Consider the following 6,061-nt stretch of genomic DNA (forward strand, 5'->3'; position numbering starts at 1 on the left):
TTTCCCTGATGATGAGTGATGTTGAGCATCGTTTTATGTGTCTGTAGGCCATCTGGATGTCCTCTTTGGAGAAGTGTCTGTTTATGTATTCTGCCCATTTCTTCACTGGATTATTTGTTTTGTGAGTGTGAAGTTTGGTGAGTTCAACATTCATTTATCTTTGAAAGACAGAGAGAGACATCATGAGCAGGGGAGGGGGCAGAGAGAGAGGGAAACATAGAATCCAAAGCAGGCTCCAGGCTCCGGGCTATCAGCACAGTGCCTGATGCAGGGCTCGAACCCATGAACCATGAGATTGTGACCTGAGCTGAAGTCAGATGCTCAGTGGACTGAGCCCCCAGGTGCCCTGGTCCTCTTACCTTCTACTACGGTTTGAGGGTTTTGTCGTGTCCTGCTAAAGTAAACCATGATGTGAGGTAATGTGGTCCTGCCCCCTTCCCCGGGGGAATACCAATGGCTGGGTTTTGGAGTGAGTATCCCATTTGAAAACATGATGATAAATTGTTAATCAAGGCCACATACCCGAGCAACTGTTACCACGTGACTGCTTTGTGGATTTTCGTCTGTGAGTTCTTTTGTGATGAGGTTCTTGGAAGACGTAGAATCAGTAGGAAATCTACTGATTCCTAATCTCCCAGTGGCCTCAGGGTATCCCATTGAATCGGTGTGTGTGTGTGTGTATGTGTGTGTGTGTGTGTGTGTGTGTGTTTAGTGCCACCAGACACGATGGCTGGTTTTGCACACAGAGCTTGGAGGTTTTACAGGACAGCAGTATCAGAAGCCAGGATTCTCTGGGTCTCCTACTTTCTTTAGAAACCCCAGTCATCTGTGCTCCCACGAGTTACCTGGACCAGGACACGGTTCTCCCCGTTGCTAGAAGACCCAAGGCCCTGGGGTGTGGCCAGCAGGTGCCACTCAGGAAAGTCACCCTTGGTCAGGTGGTGCAGACACAGAGGTGACGGGAGCCAGATCGTCTCGTCATGGGCTGCGTGTCAGAGACGAGGGACCTTGCCTACTGAGAGCGCTGCAGGAAAAATCATTTAGTGCTTGTAATAAAAAGCTACTTCCTTTTGTTTGCTTTTTATAAAGCAAATTAAGTGTTCTAGTCATCATAAATTTAAATTAAGAATAGGGAACAAAGACCAAGCTCAAATTAATAAAAATACACTGTCGTTATGTAATAAGGTCAGATACAAGTGAAGGGGGAGCACAAACCTGAGAAATGAAGGCAGACAAGACTGCGGGTGCACACTCACAGCAGCAAGCAGGGGTATCCGGCAGACGGACGGACAGATACTCACCTGGACTCAGGCCCTCGGTCCACGGAGTCCGTAAAGGCGTGTTACCCCCTTCTGGGATGCTTTCAGTGGGACTGTTGCAGTCAGGCTACCTTCTCACGATGGCAGAGATGGAGTCCCTGTTGGCACCACCTCCGGGAGGCAGGTGTGGCCCGTCAGCACAGACTCCCCCCTGCCGTCGTAGGGGCTGCGGGAAGAATGGGCAGGAATCTACGGGTCTGGGAGCCAGTACCTGGTGACGCATCCGCTGAGGGTAAGAAATGGCTCCCGAAGCCCTTTCTACAGGGGCAAGGCTCACATTATTACAGACGTGAAAGTACGAAGAGAGAAGAACGTACAAGCGCCCGGCACTCACGCTCAGGGGCTCAGGAATGACTGCGCCTTCCCGGGGCACCCAGCCGGGCGGCTGGGCCGCAGCACGATGCTCCGGCCCGTCTCCCACAGATGCCACGCCCGGCGTTAGTGGCCGGCACTGCAGTCCTGCCTCCTCAGGGGTGCCGGGTCCAGGCAAGCCTTCAGACCTTTCCGCAGCCCATCCTCAGGTCGGAAACCTGGTTCCCAGACATGTCAGAGACCCCGAGACCTGGCTCCCGTTTCCTTTATGGTCCTTTTGGCAAATGGATTTTCCCATGCACACGCCAGTCCCATCCACCCTGATTTTCCAGCTAGTGACCCCAGCTGTCGCTTCTAGAGACGGGCACGTTCCTGGAGGCCAAGAAGCACCTGCTTGTGAGAGTCTGGGGCCACGGGGCTTGACTCTGCTCTGACGTGTGTTAGCTGGTGGACAGGGCTGGCTGCGTGTGCGCACAGCTCTTCGACCGACGGAGCAGGTCTGCCTTTGAGTCAGGGCCTGGACGCCTGGCCCGGTGACCTCCTTCCTCACTTCCTTCCCCTGCCTGTGTCTCTTCCCTGCCTGACCCCGCACGTGTGCATTTCTAGGGTTCTAACTGCAGCTCTTTTATCATCAGCGTCCCTAGGGGAAGGGTCCACAGAACGAGGCCGTGCGGGGAGGAGCCACAGCCGCAGGCATATCCACCGGCAACGCCCCCGAGACGGAGGCCTCTCGTCCCCTCACATAGGATCTGTCCTTGGCCAGACTCCAGGCCTGAACTGAATGGGGAAGGAGACCTTAGGAAGGTAGTCCTGGCTCTTTCTCTCAGGTGCGGAGGGGGTGTGGTGAGGTCTGGCCCAGGGATGACGGGGCTGGTGAGGTCACGACAGGCCCTGAAGTCCTCTGGTTATAACCTGCCGGATACCCGGGCCCCTCCCCTGTGTGGATGCATGAGAATCCCACCCCAAGACTTGTGTAGGCCATGAATGCGTCAATGTGTGTAAAGGCTTTATCATACTCTTTGCACACATGCACACGCACACAAGTCGTACACACAGAGTGTTATTTTCCATCCAAGTTCATGTGCACTTGTTCACAAAAATACAAAAGGAGAAAGTCCTGAAAATCGGATCTGCACCTCTGTGCCACAGGACATTTAAAAAAGAAAACATTCTTTAAGACGTGCAGAATTAAACCTTAACGTATTATCAAAAAGATGCTATTTTATCGGGAAAATAAAACAGAGGATACCAGGCTCCCTGAGCACGGGCTACAGTGGCCCACATTTTGCCGATTTCTCTGCAAGCCCGGGCAGTAGATTCCGTGGCCTTCTGATTTGTGCTTCTTCCTTTGGGTGCGGAGGAGGGGACAGTCCCAGCTCGGGGTGAGCCCTGCCTGGTGAACAGGCAGAACAGGAGCTGACACAAGTGGCTGGTGGGTCCCCAGACCCCCCTCAGAGATTTGCTGGAGTGGCCGGGGCTCTAATTCTTCTGAAGTTTTAACTCAGCTTCTGCCACAGAAGCCTTATGAGCTATCCGAGGAGAGGATACTATGCTTTTGGTTTTTTAAAAAATCAATTAAGAGAAGCGCTTTTATTTTTTCAGTGTTCTGTACGTACCCGCTGGCGACTGGAGTGAAGCGGTGGCTGTTGCAAGAGGTCAGGCCGCTGAGCAACATTGTGCGCGTCCCCTACCCCACGACTCCCTCCCTCGCGTCTCCGGGGGCCCCCCGGGTCCGCTAGCCACGCCACAGCCCCGGTGCTCTCGCCCCACACACACGTCCACCACGTCTCTGTGCTGACCGCTTCATGTGCAAAGCGTGTCATTCCTGGGCCATGTTCTTAGATGAGTTACTGTCTGTTTCTCAAGAAGTCGGCCCCCCTCCCATTCAGAAGTGTGCCTGTCTTCCTGGCAGTCGGTGGGGCAGGGCCGCCACCTGCTGGAGACCTCTCCTCACGGGGCAGGGGTGGAGGTCCCAGGGAAGGGTCTGCAGGTGGGGTTTTATGGAGGACCAGGGTTGAACAAGAAAGCCCAGAAGGTAGGAAGGGGCCCAGGGGAACTCCTTTCCCCACCACCTGGCCAGCATCTGGGCATTTAAGGGCTCTAAGTCTGGACCCCGCATGTGGAGACTGCTGGCATTTTCCAAAGGTTTGCTTGAATCTCTAGGCTTTAGAGAGAGCCAGGCCTGTGGGATTCATTTCCTACCATCTTCGGGAATAAAATCAGCTCTGTTAAAGCGTGCGAGAGGCCAGGCGCCACAAGAGGAGGCATGGTTGACGGTCTCTGAGCTAAATTGCCCGTCAGAGGGATGGGAAGCCACCCGAGTCCACGTAGAGACGAGACACCGATCTGGGCTGTTCGGCGTGGAGCGCTGTGACACGCCTGGGCTGTTCCGCACCGTTTATTTTCCCCACAATAATTTCAGGGTTGGACTTGCTTTTGGAATCGAGTTGTCAAGCGTGAGGACAAAAGTGGGTGCCATCGTAGTCGGCGTGTCTGGTGAGAGGCAGGGCAGCGGCTGGACTGGGTTTTCTGGGTATTTTAAGCAGTTTTCGGGGCCCCGTTATCACTTTCTCTCTTTGCGTCTTTTTCATCTCTGAAGAAGGATCTCTCAAAATTTAGTTCATACTAAAGACTGAAGTCCATAAGGTTTTCAGACAATATTTTTATCAGAGTATTCTAAAGACCCTAGAACTTTTATATCTATCTTTAAGTAATCTGAGATTTGTACCCCAATATAATGAGAAGCCTCAGATACCTTAAATTTCTGTTTATTCTCACAAGAATATTTTTAATATTGGGTTTGTAAAAACAGATAAATACAATTAAGAAAAACAATGAATTTGGGGGCCTGGGTGGCTGAGTCAGTTAGGTGTCCGACATCAGCTCAGGTCATGATCTCACGGTTCATGGGTTTGAGCTCCGGGTCGGGCTCTGTGCTGATAGCTAGCTCAGAGCCTGGGGCCTGTCTTTGGATTCTGTGCCTCCCTCTCTCTCTGACCCTCCCCTGCTCATTCTGTCTCTCTCTCTCAAAAATAAATAAAACATTAAGGAAATAAGAGAAAAACAGTGAATTTTATTTGAAATATCTATTAGAGGTTTCCCTCTCTTTTATATCACTCATGATAGTGTCCCTGTCGTGGGGACAATTCCTGGGTCTTTTTTTTCTCCTTTGTTTTAACTACCTTTAGGGCCTCTGAGTCTCATCCCATTTTTGGAAGCGGAGAGGGTAAAGGATGGTCCGATTTCCTGGGCTAAGATGGACCCTCAGAAGGTTCACTAGCTTTCTGGGACGTGCGGAAGGGGACGTGCTCCTGCTCAGAGTGGGCACCAAGGATAGACTGCTGGTTTGAACAGGGATCTGTCATCCGAGATCTCAAAGTTAACTCTCAAACTTTGGACACCTCGTGATGTTGTTAGTGTAGTAAAAGGGGAGCCTGTGTGTTTCCAAATATCACTTTAATTGAAAGAAGCATCCGAAGTAGATTGCTTGAGAGATTTTTAAGCCAGTGATCTAAAAGACAACTATTGTGATTTACAATTTCTTAGTCCAGCTGACAAATATCAAATGAAATACAAGAATGCATTAGGGTAGGAGTAAGATTGTTAGCTGCCTTGATAGGATGAAGTGAAGCAAATAATTAGCAATTTGGGGTGGAGGAAATGTTTGGAGAGAGGAGGCAACTTTGTGGAACAATAAAATAATTTCTGTAAACATGTTTACCTTCAAAAAGTATGAGATTAGGTATCTGAGAAGTAGAAAAGATGTCCCCGTTCTTTTAAAAGACGGAGAAAACAAGACAAGATCTTCAGACAAGAGACGCTGAGGGGTTTTCACAGGCGGGAAAGCACTCGGGCCAGGGGCGGGGCTCGAGCGCAGAAACGGGGGCAGGTGTCACAGGCCCGAGAAGATCCAGAGAAGTTTCAGGGTGCGCGTTGAGCGGCGAACAGCAGGAGTGACTAGTTGGGAAGCGCTTGGCACAGCGGTCCTGGGGCGCTCTCCCCAGCACCTTCCGCCGGGGCTGGCACGCTGCTCTCGGGAGAAAGCAGACCCCAAGCCTGAAAAGGCCTGGAAACAGAGTGGCCCTCACAGCCAACCCAGTCCGTGCAGAAGACAGAGAAGGGAGGGAATTTTAAAAAAGACAACAGCTCCTTCCAGGGCCGAGATACAGGGACCGTCATACCCCAGAGTCACCTGGGGCTTAGGACAGTGGCTGTCCCCCCCTCCCCACGGTCCGTCCACAGAGCCTGCCTTCTGTCACTCAGTCACTCACAGCGAGCAGCCAGGGGCCCCGGGAGGCCTCCAAGGAGCAGAGACAGCACAACCACAAAGCAACACACACCAGCTGCCTGCGCCGATGGCACGGGCCTTCCTGCCACAGGAGAGAACACCCCAAGGGTCACCAGATTTCCAAAGAATTCAAGAGCCTGAC

General features: G+C 52.0%; 1 long non-coding RNA gene across 1 annotated transcript in view; it reads left to right on the plus strand.

The window, feature by feature from the left end:
• The window catches only part of LOC115290429, a 7,599-nt gene extending 3,984 nt beyond the window's left edge, over nucleotides 1-3,615 (plus strand). The window contains exons 2-3 of the long non-coding RNA XR_003908078.1: nucleotides 2,267-2,435; nucleotides 3,234-3,615. This is a non-coding gene — a long non-coding RNA (uncharacterized LOC115290429). The remainder of the gene's footprint in view (nucleotides 1-2,266; nucleotides 2,436-3,233) is intronic.
• Nucleotides 3,616-6,061: the final 2,446 nt, after the last annotated feature.

The sequence above is a fragment of the Suricata suricatta genome, chromosome 4 (genome assembly GCF_006229205.1).
Source record: "Suricata suricatta isolate VVHF042 chromosome 4, meerkat_22Aug2017_6uvM2_HiC, whole genome shotgun sequence".
Lineage (NCBI taxonomy): Eukaryota > Metazoa > Chordata > Mammalia > Carnivora > Herpestidae > Suricata > Suricata suricatta.